Source organism: Barbus barbus, assembly GCF_936440315.1.
Source record: "Barbus barbus genome assembly, chromosome: 33".
NCBI classification, from domain to species: domain Eukaryota; kingdom Metazoa; phylum Chordata; class Actinopteri; order Cypriniformes; family Cyprinidae; genus Barbus; species Barbus barbus.
The window spans coordinates 1,294,130-1,311,284 of record NC_136761.1 but is presented as its reverse complement, the minus strand read 5'-3'; the positions used below and the strand labels follow the sequence as shown (position 1 = coordinate 1,311,284).

The window sequence follows — 17,155 nt, the reverse complement described above, 5'->3', positions numbered from 1 at the left end:
ACTCAGCCAGGTTTCAGTGAAGCACAAGTTTATGTATGCTTTTTTAATTGCGTTGTGTTGTGAGTTTATGTTTGCTTTTTTAATTGCGTTATGTTTTGAGTTTATGTATGCTTTTTTAATTGCGTTGTGTTGTGAGTTTATGTATGCTTTTTTAATTGCGTTGTGTTGTGAGCTTATGTATGCTTTTTTAATTGCGTTGTGTTGTGCACTATTGGGCCACCGTATAAAAGACTAAAAGACAATAGTATATTTGTCACGGGACGCCGTGAAAAGCACCGTGGAAAGATGAGGTCAGGGTCCAAGTGCAGGGAAGTGCTCTTTAATTTAAAAAAACAACAAGCCAAAACGACAAAAAACTAAACAGAAAAGATCTGGGATACCAGACGGCAATACAGTGCATGTATCCCAGACCAGAGCAAAACACAAGAAATGTACTCACTGCAACACATTTGTAAATTACAATTAACGAACAAAGCAGAGTGGTGGGAAAGGGGAGACTATATAGTCTGTGGCAAACGGAGAACAGCTGGGAGTGTTCAGTGTACAGGTGTGTGTGGTTAAGCAGGTGTATGTGATGTGGCAGGTGTATGTGATTACGTAGATGAGTCCGGGAGGAAGGGAGATGGTGATCTCTGGTGGCGACAGGGAAGAACTGCCGAGCCCGGACTCGTGACATGACCCCTCCCTTAAGGAACGGCTTCCAGACGTTCCACCAACACCCCCAATAGTCCGGAGGGAGGTGGAACAGGAGGAGGGATGGTGGGCCAGGCCCGTGCAGCGGAAGAGGACCCAGAGATGGAGGCAGACACGGGCGCCAGGACGGCGCCGGCAGAACAGGAGGCCAGGGTGGACACGGTGGATTCATCCGGGGAAGCTTGTAAGCGGACACCGCTGCCTCGGAAGCCTTGTGGGCGGACACCGCCGCCTCGGAAGCCTTGTGGGCATGCACCGCCGCTTCGGAAGCCTTGTGAGCGGGCACCGCCGCCTCGGAAGCCTTGTGAGCGGGCACCGCCGCCTCGGAAGCCTTGTGAGCGGGCACCGCCGCCTCGGAAGCCTTGTGAGCGGGCACCGCCGCCTCGGAAGCCCTGTGAGCGGGCACCGCCGCCTCGAGAGGATCGTGAGCGGGCACCGCCGCTTCGGAAGCCTTGTGAGCGTGCACCGCCGCCTCGAGAGGATCGTGAGCGGGCACCGCTGCTTCGGAAGCCTTGTGAGCGGGCACCGCTGCCTCGGAAGCCTTGTGAGTGGGCACCGCCGCCTCGAGAGGAGGCACCGCCGCTTCGGAAGCCTTGTGAGCGTGCACCGCCGCCTCGAGAGGATCGTCACAAAACACAAGAAATGTACTCACTGCAACACATTTGTAAATTACAATTAACGAATCAGGCAGAGTGGTGGGAAAGGGGAGACTTTATAGTCTGTGGCAAACGGAGAACAGCTGGGAGTGTTAAGTGTACAGGTGTGTGTGGTTAAGCAGGTGTATGTGATGTGGCAGGTGTATGTGATTATGTAGATGAGTCCGGGAGGAAGGGAGATGGTGACCTCTGGTGGCGACAGGGAAGAACTGCCAAGCCCGGACTCGTGACAATATTAACGAAAAGCAAATAATTAATTGGTAAAAAAAAAAAAAGTAAAATTAAAATGAACAATTTTAAAATAGCATCAATCAAATAAAAAGATTACTAAAAATAAATAAATATTTAATTTGTTTACCTACATGTGACCATTAACCAACATCAGAGAACCATGAATATGCAAATGTGATACTTAATTATTAAAATATTTACTTTAAAGTTCCAGGGGTACTTTTAATATCCATGTTGAAAGATGCATTGGTATCAGCATTTATAGACTTTCTGAACTCTAGTGGGGTTAGACAACAAGTGTCAGGACCCTTAATTTTCAATGTGGGTTCAATCTGATCCCAAGGACCTTAATGGTAATTTTTTACCTTTAGAACAACCAAATCAAGCCCAGATTTTTTATGCATGTTTAGATAGATTATTTAGGAAAAGTCACAGAGTCTCATGCCGCTGAAATGAAGAGAACACTTTAAAAAATAAAGGAAACTTCTATTGGGGTCAGCTTGACCCCAAGGTCTGATTAATTAATACTGTCACATGAAATTGATGTTAATGGTGTTGAAATTCTGTATCAGAGCAATGATATCTCAGATCATTATCTAGTTTTGTGTATACTCCATATAGCTAAAACTGTAAATTTAACTCCTTGTTACAAATATGGTAGAACAGTCACTTCCACAAAAGACTGCTTTGTAAGTAAGCTTCCTGACTTATCTAAATTCCTCAGTATATCCAATAGCCCAGAAAAAACATGATGATGAAACAGAAACTATGGACTCTCTCTTTTATAGCACTTTAGATATGGTTGCTCCTCTACGATTAACGCTCTGGGGTCGAAGCCTGCGGCGGCGCGTTTTGTGCCAGGTTTTCCTGATAACTCCAAAAAGAGCTTAAATTACTCTGTCATTTTTGATCGTACAGATAAGAGCAATACATTTGAATCTGTAAGGGGTCTACTTTTATTTCTATACACTCATAATAACAACAAAACTTTGTACTTTTGCAAAATAAAGAAAACAAACAGGGTGCGTTCTCAGTCTTCACTGTCTCCGTGAACTGCTTTTTGAAACAGTAAAATCACTAAAATGAACTGAAACTCAGTGAATACTTTACACAGAGACAAGAGAAATAGATCTATAGAAAGCTTGAGATGTCTACTCTTAAATTTACATTTACATTTAATCGTTTAGCAGACATTTTTATCCAAAGCAACTTACAAGAGAACAATAGAAGCAATCAGACCAATGAGAGAGCAACAGCATACAAGCGCTGTGACAAGTCGAAGTTAGTCTAGCACAGTACACATAGCTAGGTGTTTTTTAATTTTTTAAATAGAATATAATAGAATAGGCAAGACCACTCTCGCTGCTGCACTCTGGATCAGTTGCAGAGGCTTGATAGTTCATACGGGAAGGCCTGCCAAGAGAGCATTACAATAGTCCAGTCTGGAGAGAGCAAGAGCTTGAACAAGGAGTTGTGCAGCTTGCTCTGACAGGAAGGGTCTAATCTTCCTAATGTTGCAAATCTGCAGGACAGGGCCGTTGTAGCTATATGGTCTGTAAAGCTTAACTGATCATTGATCACAACTCCAAGATTCACGGCTGTCCTGCAAGGAGTTATGGTTGACAAACCCATCTGTATAGAGAAGCTGTAATGAAGTGCGGGGGTTGACTGAGATTACAAGCAGTTCTGTCTTCGCAAGGTTGAGTTGAAGGTGATGGTTCTTCATCCAGCCAGGAGATAATGTGAGGTTAGAAGTGATGAGGAAGTGGTCTGAGGTGTGCAATGGAGTAACTAAAGTGTTGTCAGTGGAGCAATAGTGTGTGTGTGATGAGGTACAGTTGGTTACCTGATTTGTGAGTAGCCATAGTAGACACTCGCTTGAGATCAAATTAGGCGAGCAGAGCAGGGGCGGACTTGGGCTAAAAAGTGGCTAAAAAATATATTTGTTTATTGAAATTCCTTTAATTAACATTAATGAATGACTGGCATACTTCTCACATTTTAATTTGTCTTTCCTGGTGTATATGACAAATAGTGAATAATTTTTACTCATCTCTTTTAGAGGGACAGTTTAATACCACTGAGGTCAAGTCAAGTCTGCTTTATTGTCAATTCTTCCACATGTACGGCATACATACAGAGAATTGAAATTACGTTACTCTCAGACCCTTGGTGCTTACAGTTAACATTAAACACTGACAGTAGATGTTCAAATACAGATAAATACAGTTTAAACATATGTACATACAACTATACAGATATACAAATGAGGACATTGTAGAAAAATAAAGAAGGAGATAGATAAAGTGGCATAAGGCACATGACAGATAGAGTGCAAACCAGTTAAATAAAACAAAACAAAACTGTGCAGATATATGTGTAGTGCAAGAAGAGCTTATCAGTCTGTTAAAGTGACAAGAAAACAGTCTTTTTATCAGACTATCCGAAGAGGTAGTTTGCAGTCAATGCTGGATGAGGTAGTGATCAGTCCAATGCTGCACAAGTGACAGGTGCTGGTCACAGTTTTTAAGTGGGTGGGGGGTGGAAGGGTCTTGGGGATGTGGGGAGCTGGGGGGTGGGGGTTGTAGTATCAAAGTTCAGTGTTGCAAGGGGTAAAAGAGGGGAGGGGGGGCAAGGACGGGAGGGAGTTCAGCTTCCTGACAGCCTGATGTATGAAGCTGTCCTTCAGTCTGCTGGTCCTCGCCTGGAGACTCCGCAGTGGCACAACTCCGCAGGGGGGCACAAATCTCATTGAGCAGGGGGAGAGGGGTTGGGTTAATGCAACCTGTGATCGCGTGCAGTTGCTGACGCTCACGATAGCATGCAATGGCTTTCATATGCGTGTTATTTTTTCCGATTTCACATTCACTTTCGGACACGTTCCTCAAGGAGGGGAGAGGATGGAAACGGATGCCCCCCTTGATGCTGGCCCTGGAACAATGAACAATGTAGAACAATCTTTTGTTTGTAAATTCACTTTTTATCGGTTTTATTTTGATAAACATGACACAATGCGCTATAGCATTAATATAATATGAAAAGCAAACAAATAAGTTCAATTATAAAACTGAAGGGGCACGGGGACAGGTGCGAGTGATTAGTACTCAGGTGATTGTGATCTAGTGTGTGATGGGGCTGCACTGTGGTGACTGCGGTGATGACAGTGGTGACTGTGACTCCCTGACACATGTGGTGTATGCCTTATTCGTTTTTGTTAATAAATATATAAACTAGTTTGACATTGTACTCTTTTATTCTTGTGCTTTTCATTAAGAATAATTATGAATTCATCTTTCAAGCATTCATTTTAGTCTAAGACCATTTTATTTTCTTGTAAAACGTGAAAAGCAAAAGAATACCGGTGTTACCGGTAATACTGGTTTTGTCGCAAGATTATATACCGGTGTGAAAATTTCCACACCGTCACATTCAGAACATACTGTGTGTACAGATGACAGAAGCAATGTTTACGTGTTGACATGAAACAACGTATATATATATATATATATATGTATATATATATATGTATAGGCCTATTTAAATCATAAAAGGTGTATTACAGTAGTATAATAAAAAGTTTGGAAGACCATGATGACCAACTAAAGTTAAAACTACAGAGTAGTTGTGTGAGTCATACAGTCAAAGAGGCCATTCACACAGAACCTCAAAAACAGGTAGTGGAGTGGGAAAAAAACAAGGCTTCATGACATATTTTTTAAAGTTGAAATTTTACTTGAATGCTGCATGTTTAGAACCAGTGGGATCAGAAAACACGTTCTGAATGAAAGGCCCCTTAGGCTATTTGACAAAACAATGAATGAAGGAGTACATTCGCAAGCTGAGCTGTCTTGTTATTACAGGCTCTATTACAGGCTGAACTTGTCACATGTCACAAAGGGGCACAGAGGCAAAGGCAAGTCAAACAGAGAATTTATTGTCCACAAAACGAACTCAGGCAGTCTGTCTGCATCAGGCATATGCAGAACTGGAAAATCATACAGGAGCATAAACTGGAACATAGAAGCAGACTTGACTTGAACGAGAGAAAGCGCGATCCCGGTCGGAGCGGCGAGTGGCAACTTCCACTGAGGTTGGAAACAAACCACTGGCCGCAGGCAACTGGGAGACTGGGCAGAGAACAGGTCAGACACTTGACAGGACTTGACTTGACCAAACAGGACAGGACCATACTTGATCGAACACAACAAAGTAACGGTAGTCAATAGAAAGAGAGCAGGCAGAATGGCTGCGTAGCACAATAATCTGACAAAGTCATCTAGAAACACACAGAGAGAAATAGAGGAACAAATCAGCGTCAAAAGGAAACAGGTGCCGTCCCAATCAGCGCGAGCGCTGAGTGTGAACGCGAACAGCTGGGTCTAGGAGGCAGAGCAAGAAATAGAAAGGAAAAGAAAACTGGAATCAAACCCGGCTCATGACAGTACCCCTCCCATGAGGAGCGCCCCTGGTGCTCCCGAGGGAGAAGACTGGCAAGAGCGAAGGAAGTCCTCGATGAGCGAGCGGTCCAAAATGTCCCGAGCTGGGACCCAGCTTCTCTCCTCCGGGCCGTACCCCTCCCAATCGACTAGGTACTGAAAACCAATCAACAATTTCTTGACTCTATACAACGGAGGGCCCTTGACAAGAAAAGGGGGGGGGGCAATAACGAGTTTAATACACGAGACGTGGAAAACCGGGTGAACCCGTTGTAAATAGTGAGGTAGTTTAAGCTGCACCGCCATCGGACTAAGGACCTTGACTATGGAAAAAGGGTCAATAAATTTGGGTGCTAACTTTTGCGACGGAGACTGAAGGGGTGGGTTACAAGTGGACAACCACACTCTCTGACCACAAACATATTTAGAGGCTTTAGAACGATGGCGATTCTACGACCCGATTTTGCATAATCCTGACTTTAATCGGCCGTTTATTGTGCAAACAGATGCTTCTGAACGAGGGATTGGAGGAGTGTTGTTGCAGGGGTCACCCTGTGAACGACGACTTGTGGCATGCATCAGCCGAAAGCTCTTCCCTAGGGAGGTACACTACTCCACAATCGAAAAGGAATGCTTGGCTGTGAAGTGTGCTCTAGATTCCCTAAAGTATTATTTGTTGGGGAGAGAGTTTATTGTGGAAATGGACCATAAGGCCCTACAGTGGTTGGAGAGGATGAAGGACCCCAATAGCCGAATCACTCAATGGTACTTAGCTATGCAGCCCTTTCGATTTGTGGTCCGGTATGTTCCAGGGAAGGCCAATGCTGCTGCCGACTTCCTTTCCCGTCGTGTCAGCGAGGTTCCTGAAGGGGGGGGGGCCTGATGGGGGGTGATGGCCGATGAAGTGGCCACACAGTAAACTGGTATTCGACATGCACCCATGCACATGTATATATGTATAATACTTGTTCCTTTTTTGGTTGTGTACTTGTTAATTAAATTTGCTTATTAGTATGTGATTTAACTTTGGTTACAGATCAGCTAATTTACATTTCATAATAACAACAGACACAGATTTGGTTTATGTTTACGGTTTAATTTTCAATTTGTATTCATTTCCGATCAGAGGTGACTAGTTTGCGTGCACACTTTCTAGTTATCGACGGTATACTGTGTTAACATTTATTTTATTTGAGTTTAAGTTACCTATGTGTGGAGAGCGGAGGTTGGGCGCTGTCTGGGCGCTGTGCTGTCTTCTGGTGGTGGTTTGTGCTCATAAAGGACCGGCTGGCGGCAGTTGCCGTCATTTTGTTCCCCTGGATCAATCCATCCTGTAAACGAGCTGGGGGGGAGGGGGTGTAGGACTCATTGTTTATTTACCCATTTTCGTTTGCTATAATAATTTGTGTATGTTAAGTTGCTGTTTATGATCTAGTTTAAGTTAACTATTTGATGGTGTTTAGTGATGTTAGTAATATCGTGTGTGTGTAATGGACTAGTCCTTTGTGTATAAAAGTTCCCTCCGTGTGTCGCTTGAGAAGTCACGTTTTTCTTTGTCTGTTTGTTTGGTTACCTTTTGATCATTAAGTTTGGTTTTGTTTAGTTGACCATTTTTATGGGCGCAGACCTGTCTTTATTTCCTTGATTTCTATTTCTTTTTTTACTTTACTTTACTTTACTTTAGTTTCTAAGCGATTTAATTTGTGACTTTGTATTTAATAAATTATTTTTTTTGGAAATCCTGCGTTTCTTGCCTTGGACTGCTCGGTCCCTTACAGGGACATTATTTCGATTTAGAGGGCTATAAAGACACCATTTCTAATAAGTAGAAGAAATGAATGGTCAGTTCTTATAGAGGACGTTGCATACTATATGCACACCTCATATGAAACCATTCTACTGCAGCGTTTTCAAGATATGGGACATTATTCGATTTAGAGGGCTATAAAGACACCATTTCTAATAAGTACCAGAAATGAATGGTCAGTTCTTATAGAGGACGTCCCATACTATATGCACACCTCATATGAAACCATTTTACTGCAGTGTTTTCAAGATATGGGATATTATTCGATTTAGAGGGCTATAAAGACACAATTTCTAATAAGTAGAAGAAATGAATGGTCAGTTCTTATAGAGGACATCCCATACTATATGCAGACCTCATATGAAACCATTTTACTGCATCATTTGTGAGATATGGGAGATTAATACACTTTAGAGAGCTATAAAGACCTAATTTCTAATAAGTACAAGAAATGAATGGTCAGTTCTTATATGGGAAGTCCTATACTATATGCACACCCCATGTGAAACCATTATACTGCAGCGTTTTCAAGATATGGGACATTATTCATTTTAGAGGGGTATAAAGACCCCATTTCTAATAAGTACAAGACATGAATGGTCAGTTCTTATATAGGACATCCCATACAATTTGTACATTTCATATGAAATAATTTTACTGCTGCATTTTTGAGATATGGTACATTATACAATTTTAGGACTATAAAGACCCTATTTCTAATAAGTATAAGAAATTAATGGTCAGTTCTTAAATGGGACGTCCCATACTATATGCACACCTCATATGAAACCATTTTACTGCAGCTTTTTTATTCGATTTAGAGAGGTATAATCAGAATCAGAATGAGCTTTGTTGGCCAGGTATGTTTACACATGCAAGGAATTTGTTATAATGACAGAAGCTCCACAGTGCAACAGAAAGACAGCAACAGGACAGGGCACAGATAATAAAATAATAATATACAATTAGGCAATGTACAAAATAGCAAAAACACAATATATAATACAGACAATTATGTATGTACAGGTCGGATATGTGCAAATTTGAAATAAAAAAATAAGAATGCATGGCGAATAAATAATGTATAATAGTGTTGTGTGTTCTACATTTAATGTCAAGTGTTCATGAGATGGATAGCCTGAGGGAAGAAACTGTTCCTGTGTCTGGTCGTTCTGGTGCTCAGAGCTCTGTAGCGTCGACCAGATGGTAACAGTTCAAAGAGGTTGTGTGCTAGATGTGAGGGGTCCAGAGTGATTTTACCAGCCCTTTTACCAGCCCTCAGATGAATACTTTATCTAAAATAATTTCTGATAAGCAGAAGAAATTAATGGTCAGTTCTTATACGGGACATGCCATACTATATGCACACGTCATATGAAACCATTTTACTGCAGCGTTTTCAAAAAATGGAACATTATTACACTTTAGAGGGGTATAAAGACACCATTTCTAATAAGTACAAGAAATGAATGGTCAGTTCTTATAGAGGACATCCCATACTATATGCACACCACATATGAAACCATTTACTTAATTTGTTGCTGATGCAATAATTGTTAATAAATAATTTAGTTCTTCATGAGTTATACATTAACTCATGGTTATCTGTGCATTTGTTAAGCATGAATTAATGCATATTAATGCCACCGCATTGTAAAGTGTTACCCAATATTCTGTACAACATGACATACATTCACCTCAAATGTTGTCTCAGCAGTAGAGTTACACTTACAGGACACAGCACTTATGCGCAATCACAAAAGTGCATTATTTACATGTGCTTTAAAGCCTTGCCGGTTAAACATTTAATTCACGTGCTGTTCTGACATTCTTCTGAGCGCATACACATGAAGCACGTGCACACTTTCAAATATATTACTAGACCTAAGGTTAACGGTGCTTTTCCACTACAGCGTCAAATCTGACAAGGCTACAATGCCACCGCTTTGGGGCATGTCAAATTTAGGGCAGAGCACGCCTCTTAAAACGATGTTTTCACCCTGTTTGCGTTTCATCTTCTTCTTTTCACAGTTGTCGCCTGGCGTTTTTCGCTCGATATTTGCATTAGAGGGTCGCACGGGAGTGGATTTTCAAACCTCTCCCGTCCCACTCCCACAAAAAAAAAAAAAAAAATCCCATCCCATTCAAATCCCATGAAAAAACTGGGGGAAAATCCCATCCCGTTCCAATCCCAGAAGAATAACTCCAATTCCCTCCCACTCCCGTGTTGTGTTGTGTTGTTGTTGTTTTTTTTGGCCAGAATCTGACAGTTACAGTAAAAATACAGTACAGATCACAGCGTGCCCACCTTAGTTGAATAAAAATCCGAAATGTAGTTTTTTGTTATTATATTGAACTGAAAGCCAGTTTAAACAATGCAAAGTGTGCATTGCACACACTTTAAACTTCATGTAAATCATCCATGCTAACACACGTTTTATATTTGAATTTGTTTTCGTTTGAAAGTAGACATTTCACTCTCTATAGATGTATTTTTCATAGTTTCGAAGTTTCTCACTCAAGTTCACAGAGACCTAGACAGCAGAAAGCACATCCTATTTGCATTAATTATTTTACAGAAGCGTAACGTTTCATGGTTATTCTGAGTGCACACAAATAAACGTAGAGTCTTTACATGTTTGAAAGATGTATTTGGCTACTTTTATCTTTTATAACTTGAGAGTGAGTAAATGATGGTATAAAAATAAAACGCTATGACAGAATTGACAGACAGATGACAGAATTTTCATTTTTGAACTATTCCTTTAATATTAATAAAAAAACAAAACAAAAAAAGCAATAAAATCACTCACTGCTGATGACTGATTAACTTTAATACAGGTGCTTAAATGTATAATTGATGTATATAGTGTATATAGTGTTTCAGTTTTTTTATTTTAATATTTAATGTCACTGCTAATTACTGTACCTGAAAAATATTGTTTTATTTGGATATTATGTGGATTTGTAATGTTTATCTTTTGTTCTTATTTTTTTATAATAAAGATTAAATAATGACAAAGATTTTTACCTTCTCCCACTTTGGCCTAAATGTCTGCCATTCTTTTTTTATTTTATATTTTGTTCCCTTGAAAGGCTTTTTTTAACAATAAGCAAATTAGATTGGCTGTACTGCTCAGGCAACTTTCACAATAGTAAAACCAACATTACAAAGAATCATGATAAAGTCATGAATTGTGATATTCCTGAATAAAATGGTGCTATGATATTTTTTGCCATATCACCTACCCTTAACCTGTGCTACAACTGTTTGGCCTGTGCTACAAAACTAACTACCTCTGTAGCACCAGTTCTATGTGCAAAAAAAGTTAACATACAGCCCTGCTGTGAGTATCTTCTCCTCCTCAACAGGCTATTTCATATATTAGTTCATTGTGATATTATATTGTAATTCTGATGATAATTAAAGAAGGACTAGTGTCTGCATGAGCCTAATACATGCATAATTTCACCTGTCTACTGATGGTTCCATTTTCTTAACAAAAATTTGGTTCAATAATATTTGAACCAACAGTAATATATATATATATATATTTTACATGTTGTAATTTAAGGGGACTTTATAAAATATTACTAAAATATTTATTAATTCATTATTAATTCAACGTATTCACCATTTATCATCTGTAATACCATCGTGTAACCACTAGATGGCTATTTAGCTCTTTATAATAAACATATAAACATGATTGTGTGGCTGGTAATTTGGATTCCCACATAATTAGTTACTTGAATTTGGATATATATTTAGACATTAAATTCATATTTATCAAAGTTTTTGCATTAGTCAAATCTGGACACAAAGAAAGCTTTTTGTCACTCATTCTTCACTGATTCTAATCAGAATCAATACTGAAATTTCAAAATATACATTTGAGTGTTAAATACCATAAACAGAGACATGGTCTGAAAATGGACAAATTCAGATTTAAGTAGCTTTATTGGCATAGTAAAAAAAGGTTTTACAAAGTATAACACTGATACCATAGTGTTGAGCATTGTCACATAACATCATTTTGATTATAAAGTTTAACATCAGTGGTGTAAGCAGATTATGTCATTTCAATGTAAAGCCAAACCAAACCAAATAATGTTAACACCAGCTCGCAATTCAGTATGAACCCATAACCCATCTAGCCTAGAACCCATAAGGGTCTAGCCTAAAGGAACACAAAATGTATCATTCCGGCAGCAAGAAAGTTCCTAAACTAAATGAAGATAAATGTCTTGGCGTATGATGTGTTTATTTAACCAATCAGATAAGAGTATGGAGAGTCAGCAAGATCCTCATTTGATTGGCTACAAAAAGAAGGTGGACCCACCCTCCCCTCACGCTTGCAAAGCTAAGCAAGTGAGAGAATCGTGCCAAAACTGTAAGCGCAGATAAAAGAAAGATGGAGCTGTACATATTGGATTATTTCGGGAACTTTTTGCCCCACATACACAACAAGTCATTTAGACATTTAACACAGTCTTGTTTCTGTTTTTTTTACACATACAGATTGGTTCCACGCAGTCAATCCATTTTGCAGTTCCTTAAACTGTTGTTTCCGCATGCACATCACAGTTCACAGGCTTGCAGTGCTTTTGACTGTATTTTGGCAAAAAAAAAAAAAAAAAACGTGCCACAAGTATGAGCGTGGAAAAATGGAAGTCAGAAGAATGCAGATCATATTTATTTTGCATTAGCTGCAGTTTCACAAGAGATGAATTACACTTACGAGTAACAGTAAAATGCTGCAAATATTTTTTGTCTTGCGCTTGAATTGCGATTTATATCTTTACAAAGCTTCTCTTGCACATGTACATTTAATTTACGCTTACAGTCTTATGTACACTTCCACAACTCTTACCCTGCGCATGCAAATCTTTATGGCATCATATTACCTTCATAGTCTCCATCGTGCTTTTTGTATCTGTATGTTTTGAAGCTAAAATGAAAATTTTATTTAAACAAAAAGACCATAAGGCCTCCTCATGAAGTGCTTTTGAAGAAGAAAAGAACTTAATTTATGATTATCATCATAAAGGATTAAATCTGTTATGTTATAGTTCAGTTCAGCAGAAGAGATCAGAACCAGAGTCCAGCTGTGTGTCTATGAGGAGTGACGAGTCTATGGATCGAATGCATTTCAAGAGTGGAGATACACAAACTGATCTCAGGTATAATATTTCTGTAATAATATGATTATGGCATTTTAGTAACAGAATGGTGTTCATAGTATTTTCTACAGTGTGATAATTCTTTTTGTTTGTTTTTTATAGGCATTTTTTTTAATCTGAATTTTTTACATATATAGTTACACAAAGAATCACGTTTGTGAAAGCACTCAGTTCAGTTAAACATTTTTGTAATAAGTTAGTGTTAATTAAATTATCACCAGGTGCTATAGCGATTGCTTAACACATGAAAATGGACTTTGTTAAATATGTTAATTCAGATGATTCACTTTAATCTCTCTGTTATAGTTCAGTTCACCAGAAGAGATCAGAGTCTAGCTATGTGTCTATGAGGAGTGACGCATCTATGAATCAGCCATTATTAGATTATAAGAGTGAAGATACAAAGACTGATCTTAGGTCTAATATTTCTGTAAAAGATTATTTGATTAAGATACAGAATACAGAAAAGACTTTGTGCTTATTAGCTTATTTAATAATACAATATTTTAATTTTCCAGCCATGAAGTCTTTGACAGGATTAGATCAAATCTGATGAAGAAGTCTGTATGAGGGAACAGCGACGCAGGGAAACCCAACACTCCTGAATGAGATCTACACAGAGCTCTACATCACAGAGAGTGAGAGTGGAGAGATCAGTAATGAGCATGAGGTGAGACAGATTGAGACACAATCCAGGAGAGCAGCAACAGAGGACACAGCCATCAAATGCAGTGACATCTTTAGACCTTTACCTGGACAAGACAAAGCCATCAGAACTGTGCTGACAAAGGGAGTCGCTGGCATTGGAAAAACAGTCTCTGTGCAGAAGTTTATCCTGGACTGGGCTGAAGGGAAAGAGAATCAGGACGTCCAGCTCATATTTCCACTTCCTTTCAGAGAAATCAATCTGATGAAGGACAAGACACTCAGTCTTTCAGATCTTCTTCATATCCTTTTCCCTGAAACTAAAGAAATGGAATTATCCAGTGATGAATATAAGATGTTGTTCATCTTTGATGGTCTGGACGAGTGTTGTCTTCCCTTAAAATTTAAAAATAATGAGACTCTACGGGATGCAAACAAAAATAAATCAGTGGATGTGCTGCTGATGAACCTGATTGTGGGGAATCTGCTTCCCTCTGCTCTCATCTGGATCACCTCCAGACCAGCAGCAGCTGATCTCGTCCCCTCTGAGTGTGTCCATCGAGTGACAGAGGTACGAGGCTTCAATGAGCCACAGAAGGAGGAATACTTCAGGAAGAGAATCAGTGATCAGAGTCTGGCCAATACAATCATCTCACACCTGAAGTCATCAAGGAGCCTCTACATCATGTGCCACATCCCAGTGTTCTGCTGGATCTCAGCCGCTGTTCTGGAGAAGATGTTGAGTCGAGCAGAGAGTGGAGAGATTCCCAAGACTCTCACTCAAATGTACACACACTTCCTGATCCTTCAGACCGACATCAAACGTGAGAAGGACTACGAGAAGAAGGTGACAGATGAAGACATGATCCTCAAACTGGGGAAAGTGGCTTTCCAGCAGCTTGTGAAAGAAAACCTGATCTTCTATGAGGAAGACCTGAGAGAGTGTGGCATTGATGTGAGAGAAGCGTCAGTGTACTCAGGATTGTGCACTCAGATCTTCAGAGAGGAGTTTGGCTTGTATCAGGGGAAAGTCTTCTGCTTTGTTCATCTGAGCATTCAGGAACATCTAGCAGCTCTATATGTGCACCTTTACTTTACAACCAACAATAGAAATGTGCTGGAGCCAATCACCAAACAAAGTTTGCGGTCTAAAGTGAAGGACTCGTTTCAACTAAATTCATCAGAACATGTTTCTTTATCTGAGCTGCATCAGAGAGCTGTGAAAGAGGCTCTACGGAGTAAAAATGGACATCTGGATCTTTTCCTGCGGTTCCTTCTGGGTTTGTCAGTGGAGTCTCATCAGATTCTCCTACAACGAATAATGAAACAGACAACAATCAGCTCTGACAGCAATAAGAAAACAGTTGAGTACATCAAGAAGAAGATCAGGACCATTGACTGTCCAGAGAAATCCATCAATCTGTCTGAATGAACTGGGTGATCGTTCACTAGTGGAGGAAATACAACAGTATCTGAAATCTGGAAGAATAAAGGAAACCAAACTCTCTTCATCTCAGTGGTCAGCTGTAGTTTTTGTGTTGTTGACATCAGAGAAGAGGCTGGACGGGTTTGATATTAATACATTTGTTGGTGAAAACAATGAAAACAACAAACTTGGAAATTTTTCAGAAGCTGCTGCCTGTGATTAAAGAATCCAGATCAGTTCAGTAAGTATCAGTGAGAACAATCACTTCATTGTTAAAATATGAATAAAATCAAAGTTAAAAGCTTATAAATCTTCAGTGCTGCAGCTGTTGCCCAGAGTTTAGTGGTCAATATTTACATCAAATCAGTGACTCCATAAGATTAAAAGTCAGAGATGTGGCATATGAATAAATTATTCAGGTTTGTCAATAATTAAAAATGTAATAAAGGAATTTAAATATTTGTATTTTTTAAATCACTGACATTGTGCAACAAAGTAATATTTTAGATCTCAGTCCAATGATTCATCAAACAAATTAAATTGAGCTTTAAGTTTGTGCTTTCTTTTTAATAATGGATTCACTGCTAAACTGATCTGATCTGAGAGAGGGACAGTGTGTCATTGTTCTCTAACAATGTTCAGATTTGAAATCAAAATAATGGTGCTAAACAGGCGCGGATCATAACGCACTACAAGTGCATCTTATGTGAAAGCACAATGAGCCCATGCTGCTGCTGCACCGCAAAGGCTCCGTTCTGCACACAGACTGCACTGCAAACAGATCCTTGCTTAATTTTGTTCACTCTTTGTTGATATACTGCACTCAACTGTCATGCACTAAATAGGGATTTGAGAATCAGGGAAGACATCAGCAATTTCGGAGTCGACAACAAGAGTCGATTCCAGTCTCTGACTCCGAGTCTAGATTCAGATTCTCTAGATTCTTCTATTCAGAGTCAAGGAAACTACTCTTCTGGAGTCGACTCCCCATTCCTACAACAATGGAGAACTTAATATTGCTTGTCTCCGAGGATTTATGTCTTTACTAGATGGAATTGCCGGACTACCATAATATTGTTCTGAAAAATAATGCTTGGAGAAACATTTAATTTGTGATGTGCTTGCCACTACTTCAGCGGATATTCCGTATCATAGCAACCACAGTGCCTCAACTGAAGAAAAAAACAACAACACTGTACTGCAGAAGCATTCTGAAGCACTCACAGCTGGGCATTTTCAGCAGAGCACCTGGCATTTTCAGCTGGTTAAAAACACTGGTGGACACAGGGCCTAAGCCATATTGCTTAAGCTTTCGGTTTTAGTTAGTTTGACACATTTTATGCCAAAGCAATGCCACAAAACTCAACTTTAAAGACTTTTTATGTTATAATGACACGTTTAAATATATTTTCTCTTCATTATGAAACTGTGGCTGACCGCCACAGTCTATTTAATGAATGGGAAACACTAAATTGTGATTTGTGCCTGTTGATCTGATGTGATCTGAGAAAGTGACAGTGTGTAAATGTTCTCTACAGGTTGTGGGATTGTGGAATCCAAGCAGAAGGTTGTGCTGCTTTGGCTTCAGCTCTGAAATTAAACCCCTCACACCTGAGAGAACTGGATCTGTCTGAGAATAAACTATTTGGAGATTCTGGAGTCATGCTGCTGTCTGCTGGACTGGAGGATCACTGTAAACTGGAGAAACTGTGGTAAGATCATCTCTCTCATAGCCACACATTATTGTCATCAGTAGTACTAAATCAGGGGCAGTTCTAGGGCTGTGATACGACGATGTCGTCACAGGGATTTGACGATACAGCTGTTTCAATATCAATATTGCGGCACATGCGCAACAGTGGACCACGTTTAATTTGAGAACAAATTACAAGAACAAGAACACTGTTTAGAATGGAGTGGAAAAGTGCAATGTTTCTAAAAAATAATGAATAGAGTAACTATAATATATCAGCTACAACTAGTTTTAATCTTGCTGCAGAGGAACACAACCGGGTTGCCTGATATAAATAGACGTAATCCCCAAAACAGAGCTTCACACTTCCACAATACGGAAACC

At 39.6% G+C, this 17,155-nt stretch overlaps 1 pseudogene across 1 annotated transcript; it reads left to right on the top strand.

Moving 5' to 3' along the window:
- The first annotated feature begins 756 nt into the window (after positions 1-756).
- Positions 757-16,794, top strand: LOC306852900 (protein NLRC3-like; annotated as a pseudogene). The gene is made up of 6 exons: positions 757-877; positions 12,104-12,206; positions 12,897-13,007; positions 13,314-13,424; positions 13,526-15,319; positions 16,617-16,794. The product of its transcript is annotated as a protein NLRC3-like (transcript).
- The last annotated feature ends 361 nt before the right edge of the window (positions 16,795-17,155 follow it).